This window comes from Triticum dicoccoides, chromosome 1B (assembly GCF_002162155.2).
Source record: "Triticum dicoccoides isolate Atlit2015 ecotype Zavitan chromosome 1B, WEW_v2.0, whole genome shotgun sequence".
In the NCBI taxonomy this organism is placed as follows: domain Eukaryota; kingdom Viridiplantae; phylum Streptophyta; class Magnoliopsida; order Poales; family Poaceae; genus Triticum; species Triticum dicoccoides.
Window position 1 is genome coordinate 192,209,385 of NC_041381.1, and position 13,190 is coordinate 192,222,574.

At 39.0% G+C, this 13,190-nt stretch overlaps 1 long non-coding RNA gene across 3 annotated transcripts in view; it reads right to left on the bottom strand.

Annotated features, from left to right (window-relative positions):
- Positions 1-7,056: 7,056 nt before the first annotated feature.
- LOC119327815 overlaps positions 7,057-13,190 on the bottom strand; it is a 36,062-nt gene continuing 29,928 nt past the window's right edge. The window contains exons 8-13 of one of the 3 annotated variants that reach the window (XR_005158716.1): positions 11,916-12,244; positions 11,468-11,529; positions 11,239-11,352; positions 10,069-10,250; positions 9,430-9,565; positions 7,057-8,610 (exon numbers count right to left, since the gene is read on the bottom strand). This is a non-coding gene — a long non-coding RNA (uncharacterized LOC119327815). The remainder of the gene's footprint in view (positions 8,611-9,429; positions 9,566-10,068; positions 10,251-11,238; positions 11,353-11,467; positions 11,530-11,915; positions 12,245-13,190) is intronic. The other 2 variants (XR_005158706.1, XR_005158705.1) reach the window with 2 other exon arrangements.

The window sequence follows — 13,190 nt, forward strand, 5'->3', positions numbered from 1 at the left end:
GGTATATTTGAGTGCCAAATTATATAAGTGAAATGTGCTTATCAAAGGTATACACAAGAGGGGAGAATTCTGGCAGCTGGAATCTGGACCTGAAAAAGCTATGTCAGGCTACCTATTCCGCACAACTCCAAATGAGCTGAAACTTTACTATTTATGGAATAAATAAGAAATACTAGAGCAAATAAGTACTGGAGGGGTCCACCTTGGTGAGCACAAGACACCAGGGCGCGCCTGGGCCCCTAGGCGCACCCTGGTGGGTTGTGCTCATCCAGGGCCACCTCCGGTGCCCCCCTTCTGGTACATAATGTTGGGGAACGTTGCAAAAATAAACAATTTTCCTACGGTTTCACCAAGATCCATCTATGAGTACATCTAGCAACGAGTGATAGTAGTGCATCTACATACCTTTGTAGATCGTGAGCGGAAGCGTTCAAGAGAACGGGGTTGAGGGAGTCGTACTCGTCGTGATCCAAATCACCGATGACCAAGTGCCGAACCGACACGGAGCGGATGATGTCTCCTCCTTCTTGATCCAGCAAGGGGGGAAGGAGAGGTTGATGAAGATCCAGCAGCACGACGGCGTGGTGGTGGATGCAGCAGGGTTCCGGCAGAGCTTCGCCGAGCTTCTGCGAGAGGGAGAAGTGTAGCAGGGGAGAGGGAGGCGCCAAAACTTCAGGGTGCGGCTGCCCTCCCTCCCCCCCTTTATATAGGCCCCTTGAGGGGCGGCCCTAGGAGATGGCATCTCCAAGGGGGGGGCAAGGGGGGTGGAGTGCCCCCCAAGGCAAGTGGAGGCGCCCCCCTACCCTAGGGTTTCCAACCCTAGGCGCAGGGGGGGCCCAAGGGGGGCGCACCAGCCCACCAGGGGATGGTCCCCTCCCCACTTCAGCCCACGGGGCCCTCCGGGATAGGTGGCCCCACCCGGTGGACCCCCGGGACCCCTCCGGTGGTCCCGGTACAATACCGGTGACCCCCGAAACTCTCCCGATGGCCAAAACTGCACTTCCTATATATAATTCTTTACCTCTGGACTATTCCGGAACTCCTCGTGACGTCCGGGATCTCATCCGGGACTTCGAACAACTTTCAGTTTGCTGCATACTCATACTCATACAACCCTAGCGTCACCGAACCTTAAGTGTGTAGACCCTACGGGTTCGGGAGACATGTAGACATGACCGAGACGGCTCTCCGGTTAATAACCAACAGTGGGATCTGGATACCCATGTTGGCTCCCACATGCTCCTCTATGATCTCATCGGATGAACCACGATGTCGAGGATTTAAGCAACCCCATATACAATTCCCTTTGTCAATCGGTATGTTACTTGCCCGAGATTCGATCGTCGGTATCCCAATACCTCGTTCAATCTCGTTACTGGCAAGTCACTTTACTCGTACCGTAATGCATGATCCTGTGACCAGACACTTGGTCACTTTGAGCTCATTATGATGATGCACTACCGAGTGGGCCCAGTGATACCTCTCCGTCATACGGAGTGACAAATCCCATTCTCGATCCGTGTCAACCCAACAAACACTTTCGGAGATACCTGTAGTGCACCTTTATAGTCACCCAGTTACGTTGTGACGTTTGGTACACCCAAAGCACTCCTACGGGATCCGGGAGTTACACGATCTCATGGTCTAAGGAAAAGATACTTGACATTGGAAAAGCTCTAGTAAACGAACTACACGATCTTTGTGCTATGCTTAGGATTGGGTCTTGTCCATCACATCATTCTCCTAATGATGTGATCCCGTTATCAATGACATCCAATGTCCATAGTCAGGAAACCATGACTATCTGTTGATTAACGAGCTAGTCAACTAGAGGCTCACTAGGGACATGTTGTGGTCTAAGTATTCACACGTGTATTACGATTTCCGGATAATACAATTATAGCATGAATAAAAGACAATTATCATGAACAAGGAAATATAATAATAATCATTTTATTATTGCCTCTAGGGCATATTTCCAACACATAAGTCATTTTGACCTAAAAAAATAAGGAGAGGGCTTTCGGGACGAAGCGTCGCCGTCTCGAGGTGAAACCTGGGCAGGAGCACTTTTGCCCTCCGACGGAGCGATTCCGCTGGGGGAAACTTCCCTCCCGGAGGGGGAAATCATCGTCATCATCATCACCAACAACTGTCCCATCTTGGGGAGGGCTATCTTCATCAACATCTTCAACAACACCAACTCCTCTCAAACCCTAGTACATCTCTTGTGTTCAATCTTTGTACCGGAACTATAGATTGGTGCTTATGGGTTACTAGTAGTGTTGATTACTATAAGGTTTATTTGGTGGAAGATTATATGTTCAGATCCATCATGCTATTTAATACCCCTCTGATCTTGAGCATGTTTATCATTTCTGAGTATTTACTTTTGTTCTTGAGGTCATGGGAGAAATCATGTTGCAAGTAATCATGTGAACTTGATATGTGTTCGATATTTTGATGATATGTATGTTGTGATTCCCCTGGTGGTGTCATGTGAACGTCGACTACATGGCACTTCATCATATTTTGGCCTAAGGGAATGCATTGTGGAGTAGTTATTAGATGATGGGTTGCGAGAGTGACACAAGCTTAAACCCTAGTTTTTGTGCTATTCTATAAGGGACTGATTTGGATCCAAAAGTTTAATGTTATGGTTAGAATTTATTCTTAATACTTTTCTCGTAATTGCGGATGCTTGCGAGGGGGTTAATCATAAGTAGGAGGTTTGTTAAAGTAAGAACGACACCTAAGCACCGGTCCACCCACATACCAAATTATCAAAGTAGCAAACACGAATCGAACCAACATGGTGAAAGTGACTAGATGAAATTCCCGTGTACCCTCAAGAACACTTTGCTTATCATAAGAGACCGTTTTGGCCTGCACTTTTGTTACTACTACCGTTATTTGCTCGTTACAAATTATCTTGCTATCAAACTACTCTGCTACTTACAATTTCAGCACTTGCAGACATTATCTTGTTGAAAACCACTTGTCATTTCCTTCTGCTCCTCGTTGGGTTCGACACTCTTACCTATCAAAAAGGCTACAATTAACCCCATATACTTGTGGGTCATCACCAAGCGAAGATACAACTGTGATGGGGTGGTGACATTCAATGGAAAGATTGGTACTTGGCATTTGTCGAGAAGAGTGAGGCTGTTAGAATGACTTAAAACAGAGTATGGGGGACTAAGAACTAAAATCACTAAAAGTGACAGAAATGTCTACAAAGATTATCTCATCAACAAAGTGATCCCTGCGATTCAAGATAAGTGGCCCAACAAAGATGATGGAACAAACATCTTCATCCAACAGGATAATGCCAAACCACATTTCCTTCCTAATGATGAAGGTTTTCGAGAAGTTGTGGCACAAATCGACCTGGACATTCGATTGTTACAACAACATCCTGGAGTTTAATGTTTTAGACCTTTTCTCCACAACTTTCTCTAGTCCCTGACAGACTGCAAGTCACCTAGAAATGTCTACAGAGATTATCTCCGGTCCCTAAGGAATTCACAGGGGAATTTTAATAACAATTTCTATAACTAGCATTTTTTAGTCACATTTGTTGCTCTGAATACACAAATTTTATAAGATTTGTGTATGAACTAGCAATGTTTGTTGCTCTGAATAACTAGCAATAACAATTAACAAAATGTTGTTGCCCTGAATGATACTAACATGAACAATGGAGTACAGTAACATGAAGGTTAGCCAACCGATATGCTGATCAAGTTAACAATGGAGTAATAACATGAACAATGGAATACATAAATGGTAAATGTCCATAAATTTTGTCGTGATTTCAGGAACTACAAATGACCAAAGAGCATGCTCCTTGTTTGAGATTATATATGCTCCAAGTTGTAGCACCCTCTGCAAGCAATTGCATTGAAATTAATATTTGGTTTCTTTAGAAGATAAATGCAAATGAATGTTAATTGTTAGTGATGCAGAGGAAGAGGGTGTAGTTGTGATGGGAGCATCCACTATACAAAGAGACCTTGTTTGCAAGTGTGACCAAATCATCCACATTGATGGAAGAAGTTGCACCTTCAAGAAATGTTGACCACGTTCGAATAGACAATATCTAAAGATCATAGCATCTAAAAAAGCTTCAATTTCGTCCTTATCTGATCCACTCCAAGAAATTCTCGCATCAATGTTGTCGGAGTCTGACATTGTAGATTCGGTTCTGGCACTCTGTGAATAGCATGAATAAAGGAAAGAATCAATATACTTCTTGAGTTTCAACTGCCTAAAATTTGTTTGCATGAACAAAGAAATCTTCTACATTAAACTTGATTCAGTGAATAATATGACAAAATCTTCGTTTGCGAGTGATCTACTGTTAGACAGAACTTCAGTTTCATCTGGTAAATTTTTCGCAACAATTGTTTAGTAAATCTTCTGAAAGAGGAACATTGCAAGTTTCATTGGAACATAATTTCATTGCAAGTTTAGCTTTCATTAAAACTTGCAATGTTTTGAAGCCGAAGTTCATCTAGAAAAGAAGCTAAACCATCTATTTCTAAAACTTGCAATGTTCCTAAAAAAATCTAAACCATCTAGCACTCCATCACTTTAATCTTCTGTTTGACTGGACTTTTGTTAAATCTATAGAGAAATCATGTAGCGAAATCTTCTGTTTGGCTGAATCTGCAAGCCGGAGGAGAGGCGGGCAGGGGCGATGACGAGGAGGAGAGCTGGGGGGAGCTGGGCAGGGGTGCTTCGTCGTGGAGTACAAGGTCGCAAAAATGCCACAGCGGCAATGAAGTTTTGGACGGATGGGGAATAATTTTATCCATTTTATCTAATACTCTAACAAGATTTTATCCACATGTACTCGATATAATTGATGTCTACTTTAGACGGCTTGGCTGCTTTTGAACATATTGTCTTGCCATTTATATTCTTATTGGCCGTTGAAGATTGTTCATTCTCAGCTCATGCGGCTACATTTGCACATGTTCTTTGTTGGACACACCAAGCTCACACTGAATCTATTGGAAACACAGATGGGCAAGAAAGGCATTTCTTTTCTGAAATTAACTTGATGGGGTTCAAAATGTACACTAGGTACTTATGCTTTCCAAACAAGTTAACAACTCTCAGTGGCATCAGTGACAAAATACAAAAAATAAAAAATTCTCCTTGTTCGAAATCAGAGCATTGTAAGAACATCTTGCTAGTACGAGTTATTTCTAACCATTGTAAGGATGTGTTTGGCTGGTCCTCCTGCATCTCTAGTTGTCTAAATATCAACACTCTTCTCTGCTCTGTTGTTCTCTTCTCTAAGCAGAGTAGGCGCAACCAACACATCATTACAACCGGCTCCTGCCCATAAACAACTAACTCACTGCCTTTGTGCTCACAAATTCTTCCTTCAAATTACAGCAAGCAACTGAAACAAACATGTAGCTACATTGCTGGTTCTTCGCTCGACCTCATAAAAGCTTGCGTGTTGCCACCACTTGTCTTTTCGCCAGAGTAACGGTAACCTACTGCATTCACGCATGCACTTCGATGCCACCAGGTTGAGACGACTGAACTAACTGAATGAGGATTTAAATTTGATTAAAAATGACTAATGAATAATATAATGACTTAGAAGAATAATGATAAAATGGAAGATTGCAAGGAACTGACAGATGACTGAAAGACACGACTAATAATTAACAAAATTAAATACCACAAAAAGAAGCATTCATTTCCATAATAAAAAATTGCGCTATGAACTAAAAAAATGGAAGACTGGACATACAGTGAACAAAATTATACAAAACTATGTTTATATGTCAGCTAAAATGAAGATAAAAAATTAATGACTGATCAACCATTGTACTGAATTATACACATTGAATCCTATTAATTTCCACCTATTTTTTTACTAGCAATCTACATGAAACACACGGGGCTATCTACATGAAAAAACATAAATTACCTAGGTGATAGTGAAAAAATACAAATACCCTGTTGCTGACCTAATAATAAAGGGGCTATTGACTTTGTGGTACATCACCGAAATTGCCTCACAAAATATTACCCACCAATGCCACCTAGAAGAGATAAAAAAAATTACACACGGAAATCCCACATTTGGGCTGACCCATGCAGTAGGGACATCCTACGCTGGGAGAAGACGCAGCGCACCTGTTTAAGCAGGCCCATGTCCAGCTGGCCTGTTTTTAAATTCAGTTTTTTACTTTTTTCTTTCCCGTTGTCATCTTTTTCTACTTTTAATAATTTGCAAAAAATAATCTGAAAATTACAAAAATATAATTTTGATTTTTTAATAGATCATAAGATGTTTGTGGATTGAAAAGATGTTCACAATTTTGTAAAAAATGTTTGCTTATTCAAAAAGGTTCAAAATTTTGAAAACAAATGTTGATGAAACTGAACAAAAGTTTAACAATTCAAAAAATGTTCATGAACGACAAAATATCCTAAAATTTCAAAAAATGTTCATGACTTATAAATAGTATATTCATTCATAAATTGTTTGCTGATTCAGAAAATGATCATGCATTTTCTATACCCCTATATAGTGTGTGAATAACTTTGAAAGTTGATCGTTAGATGAAGCCAATCCGACGGTACAAAGATGGCAAATCCGAGCACTACTGGCCGTTGGATATCATCTACATTCCACCGAATTCTGCCACATGTAGAATCTAGAAGACTCCATGGTTAAACTTAACCATAATGCACACACCACTAGAATCTCATGCGTGCAATGCACGTATACCTTACTAGTAAAAAAGATGTTCGTTAAATCAAAAAAAATGTTCATGAATATCAAAAATTGTTCCACCAATTTCCAAAAAATGTTCATCAATTAAAGAAAATTGTTTTAAAAAATTCACAATTTTATAAAAAATGTTAGGAAATAGTATAATATATTCATGAATTCAAAAAAATTGATTTTAAAAAATGTTCAAAAATTTGAAGAAGTGCTCACGAATTTGAACATGTTCACAATTTCAAATATGTTCAAGAGTTTAAAAAATGTTCATGGTTCCACAAAATTGAAAGTGATAGTGTATCTCAGTGATGCATGAGATTATGTGTTTTCTCTTGTTGCAGCGCACGGGCCTTTTGCTTGTATATTCAACAAATCGAGTCCCAAAAATCTGCATACAAGGTCCATTATCCCTCACTAGATGGAAAGTGCGGCTTGCCGCACCACCGCACCCCTGCCAGGTGCGGCCATATCCAACTTGGTAACAAAGAAACTTGAGTATTGCATATAAAATAGAACATAGCAAAAGCACCATCCATGAACCGACCCCAAAAAATTTAGGCATCTATAATGCCTCAGTTTTGATGGGACCTTAACCAAAAGAGGTATAGATACTTATATAACAATAATGGTCCGGTACAATTAAGTTTAGTTGCATGCCACGTGCCAACCCAATAAACACCAATCCCATATAGCTCAGTACACCATATAAATTCCAGGATAGAAAGGTATGAAGGTGGTGACGGATAAAAGGAAATCCATGGCCAGTGATATATCTTAAAGAAAGCAATAACACATAATATGATCCGCATTTAGAAAGTCAAGAGGAAAGCGCAAAAGACTTGATGCGAGTCACTTTTACAGAAGAATGCGCTGAGGTTCAAATAGCGGTCGGTGGAGGACGTCATGGTAGCTCATGGTATAATACAACATGAGGGTTATCGGTGTAGAGGCAAATGGTTCCCAACAGCAATTGGCACGGAGATCCTTCCATCAGTAATCAAGTAAACGGTGAATGCCCGTGGAAAAAGCATCTGAGTATAGGTGTTCACTTCGCTGAATAAAGAAACATATGCCCAGATATTTTTGTGTGAAGTGCAGTATAAACTTCAAAATATCAAGAGCTTTCAACTGATCTCAAAAGCCAAAACAGGTCGTATGAACAAAACAAAACAAACCTTTATCTTCTATGAAAGCCGAGTGCAAAATGAATAATACGATAAAGAGATGGGAATTCAAATTTCACGAAACTATGGATGATTATGTCATGGTACTCAATAACCATGTGTACACCTACAACCTGATAATAGCTAGAAGATATATACTCTCTTTTTCATGCATGAAAAGACCCTTTGGTGAACCTGGGCATCGCCCTAGTACATGTAGCAAGGGATTTGCTATCTCTTCAATGCATAGAAAGTAGAAAAACTATTTCTAGACAAACAAAGGAATAGTTTATTTGTACCTCTTATAATTAGCAAGCATGGTACCATCATAAGAACAAAAAAATTGTACAGCAAAGGGAAAGTGTTCACTGATTCAAGGTGGAATTTACAAATCTCACTCTCATGATGACTAATATAGGTTTCGAACTCTGAAAAATAAACTGAGACCATCATGTTATAGTTATATCCGATGAGCAACAACATATATGAAGTTTTAACATCCTGCTATCATCCATTTACGTTCATGGTAGATTAAACACGTTTTTCCTGCTGAAGTATGTATAATAGTTCATCAAGGGGGAAGCACATATCTTGAATTAGCTTAGAATGTTCTCATCAAGTAACAGTTTTGATAGTAAGCACAATGGCCATCACATCCAGACTTTATAGTACGAAGATCAGAAGGCTCTGCAAAAAAATTTAGATCTCTTCAGTAGCAGCGGATCAACTAAATTCAAACAGAGAAAAAACTTGGTATGTTTTATAAGCTACCATATTATAAAGTACACCACAGCTAAATCAGTAGAAAATATCTTCTGAAGTAAGCGGCATAACCATTTTCAACAAAATGGTAAGTGGCGTATGCATAGTATAGTAGCTTCAGGTTGCATACATTTGTGATAAACACAGAAGAGAAACCATGTTGGCCGATCAAGAATACAACAATTACATACTTGGTTTGCACTGATGGCATCTTATTGTAGAGTAACTCTGTCAAAATGCGCCACAAAATAATGTATAAAAAATGTTGCCTTCATTTTTTCCAAGTATCATTTACACGTTCCTTATGAGATCTCTTTAGTGGCAGGAGATACAATATTGTTTTACACTGAAAACTTCAATTGTGAAGTAATCACATATTAGTGGAGGGACCAGACCAAATAATTGAGAGATTAGTCATAACCCAAAAGGGTTGTTCTGTATAGAACACTAATTAGATCATGTGAAATCGGAGAAAGAGTTTGACACCAACAATATGCAACAAAACTATAGATCAACATGATAGAACATACATTTGGTTCTATCACACTCAATCTAATATAAAACATGTTCACCTCCAGAATTTCAATGGCTCCATCAAATTATAGAAAGGGTTGTTGTACTAATGAACATGGGTAATGTCAATGTACTACATTATTCAAAACCCCTCTGATCAAGTGGATAGCAAAATAGTACAGAAAGGTCACCCAAGAGAATCAGCGTTTCAAAGTTTAATAGCAAGCATACCTTATTAAACAGCAGATACTCTTCTTCACTCCAAGAGTGAATGCAAGGACGGCGTGCTCACAGGTCTGGTCATTCTTGAGGTACCATCCTCAAAACCAACGGTGGTGGAGTCAACGATGAGCACATCATAGTCAACCTGGGATAAACAAAACAAAAAGAACACAATTTCAGCGATATGAGAAGATCAAAGAGGTAGAGTTTGAGCTGTGAAAAGAAAATCACTACTCTGGACCATAATGCCATCATACAAGCATTTCTTCTTTTTCTTATCATAATCAAACAAAATCAAAAGAACACGAATAACTTATATTTAAGATTGTATTAACTAAATAACCTAACTACGTGTAACCTGGCTCTGCATAGATTAAAAGAAGGCACCTACATGTAAGAAAACACCTTTTGTGTGATTAAGAATATCCAAGTTTCTTTCTCTGTGTGTAAATATTTGTGATTGCACAACTCAAGAAGGTTTTAATCCGAAAACAGAGCAATTCAAGCTTGAGATTTCTAAAATGCAGGACATTGAATCATGCTCATAATTGAAAGAGATTAGTGAAATTCAAAACAATCAATTTAGAGAACCCGCTAATATAAAGACTGTTTCAGGTTTAAAAATAAGCATGCTCAGAACTGACCTACCAAAACACGTCTTACCATGCCTGTCGACATCTGAAATATTCATCATTTGGTATCTCTTTGATAGTTTTCAGATTTCCGTTTGATTCGAGGAAAAGAATTAACTCGCCAAACTTTTCACATATGTCGAGGGCAGCCTTGCAGTGCAAGGACGCCTCGTCTAGTGTCGCCACTGCCTGCTTGATCTGAAGTAGAAGGGGGTGAGAAATATTAGATCAGATGGTACAGGATTTATGCTGGCAAAGCAATATTTGGGCTTTCATATTTCCCAAAAGTCCTATGGAAATTCTTTTACAGAGTCAAAGAAAAGAAAATCTTCTCACGATAAAGAAACCTGCAACATGTTTTTAAATACAAGCCAGATCATCTTATTTCAGAAATTTGGAATTTATACGACTCCTTTAAATAAATTCAGGTGAAAATAATAGCACAGTTTTGCAAGGAAAAACCGATCCGCTTGAAGTAAAGATATCAGTTCCAAAAATCGTTGTGTATCTTACTGACCAATCACGTCCAATTTACAAAGAAGAACACATAGTTATCCAATGAGGGTCTGCCGTAATGCACACAATCTATAAATATATGAGCTATCAGTAGAAGTAGTTGACAACAAACTATAAGCACCAAATCCTAGAACTGTTCTTGTCCAGTGCGACCAAAAGCATGTTTATCAATGTAAAAACATAAACATATTTGTAGTACACAGTACAGATCTTTGGGAGTTCTGGTCTAAAAAAATATGAGCATGATAGAAAAAAAGGAATGTGCATATCTAGCAAGTGGGTTGTAACATCTACCTGGGGCCAAAAAAATAGGAATTAAGGTCCATATACTGTTTGGAAACTTCACCAGTCGTCCAGTATAAGTTGATTATTTAAAATAAACGGTAATGTGTAAGAAAGGCTAATATATCCAAAATAAACGACAGTAACACATAAAAAAGGTTGTTTTCCTTTTCATATAAAAAGGCTGACTAACAATTTGTACCCCGGCTAAATCAGAATTTTAAAAAGTTTTTCACACAATGGGGACCCTACGCACCCAAACATGCAGCCAAAGAGTAACAGGGTTACTGGCATTGGACAAAGATAATACAATGAAGACCTCATTTGCAGGGCACCAAAAAGTAGGGCTACGTAGTTTGGTTCGTACATTGACAAGAACAATGATTACCTGGCCAGTGCCAACATTGACCTGCAATTGACCAAACAATGATGCTCTTGTGTTTTTTGTCAAGGAATTTCCAAAATATGTGGTTCTATCATCTATTAGTGAATACTACATGACCTGCACCAAAATGTATTATAGTTCAGACCAAGTGTTTTACAAGGGAATTTATCACTGTCGTTCAAACTGTTGAAAAAAGGAACTTGATAGGTTGTTCACAAGAGAGAAAAATCACCTCCGTCCGCTAGATTCATGTTCTCTTCTTTCTCAGATCTATGCACGTCCATTTTAGAAAGCCTATATATTAGCAAGTCAAAATCAGAGTGCGGAAATGAGAAGCAAAGAGGAGCACATCCTAATCTTGCATTCCAAAATAGCTATACGTGATGCTTTTCATTGCTTTGCACTTTTCCGAGCAAGCAAAATCTATAACAAAAGAAATGTACGCATACATATTAGGATGAAATTCGTCATATAGATCGATATAACTAAGGCAAGAAATAATATTTCAGGCTACTACCGTGTATGCTTTAAATAGTCTTTTTCACTACAAATAATGTTTGTTCTTTGTCAAAACATACAAGAATGTAAGGAACAAAGTCATACACAAGGGGAGAGAAATACGTCTTGTAACATTCTTCAAGCCAAATTTTAGTAGATTCCTACAAGAGAGAAAGGGCAACCTGGTGCATGTAGCTCCCGCTTGCGCAGGGTCCAGGGAAGGGTCTGACCACTTTGGGTCTATAGTACGCAGCCTTTCCCTACATTTCTGTAAGACTCACCATAAAATTGGTTCCATTCTTTGAATAACCACTTCATGGAAATTCCTTACAATCTATTCAGATCAATCCATCAACCAAAAAATTGTAGTGTTCTTCACCGCTGAACTCTGATTCAATAACTGAAGGGAATGTCTTTTGCATATACTATCTTGCATGTTTTCAGCTGTCTTTTCCCCTCCAAATGATAATTTCTCCTTGCCAAAAGACACGAGAATGCAAGCAACAAGGTCCTGCAGAAATAAGGTGAGAGAAATGCATCCTGTTACAGGTGAAGTCAAACATAATCATATATGTGCCTAATTATATCATTAGTATCTGTTTAAATTGCCCGGTAGACACATGTTAGATGAAAAAGAAGTATGCTGCAGGTAATTCAAGAAATCTATATATATCCTAGAAAAGTAAGTGATTGTCATTTTATCGAAGGCTTTGGCCTGAAGCCATTCCTTCTTTTTCTCTAGAAGACACCAAAGAATAAATGATGCACGGCTAGCCTATCGAGGCTCTTTAGCCCATATGGTTTCTCATATAACCTAGGTGTACGTCGTTCCTTTCTCTATAGACCACAATTTAGCTGGCGTTTGTTGTTATTGTAGAATTAAGAAATCAACGGAATGACAAATGGATACATTTAACATCACAAAAGGCCACCAAATCTCGAAGAAAATAAATCGCTAATGTAACTTGAGTACACCCCTACAAATTAGTCTTACTTCCTGTTACAAACAAAAATATCAGATTGGTCATCTCTCCAAACCATGAATAAACACCAAAGCAGTTTGTGGCTCAAACATGACACTTAACAGTAATATTAGAATGCGGAAATTAATGACTGTAGGAATAACATGCCCAAGGGTAGCAAATAAACAGAAGCTGACGAGCTTACCAACACAAAATGATGGACAGAAAGTGTTTATTTAATTTCAATGCTCTGAAAATACCCAACACATACATGCAGCAAGCAGCACATAAACCTCTTGCTTGGTCTATGGTGTTATCTTTGTGACAGAACTGTTAATCTCCTTTCCCCTCTTCACCCGAATTTGCAGCCCATGCTCCTCCTACCAGGTTCCAAGAGGCGATTAGGGAGGAGGAAATGCATCAGCAGATCGAGCTCAGAGATGAAAATAAAAGTGAGGGGGAAGAGGGCATGGGCATGGCTTACCGTCGCGATTT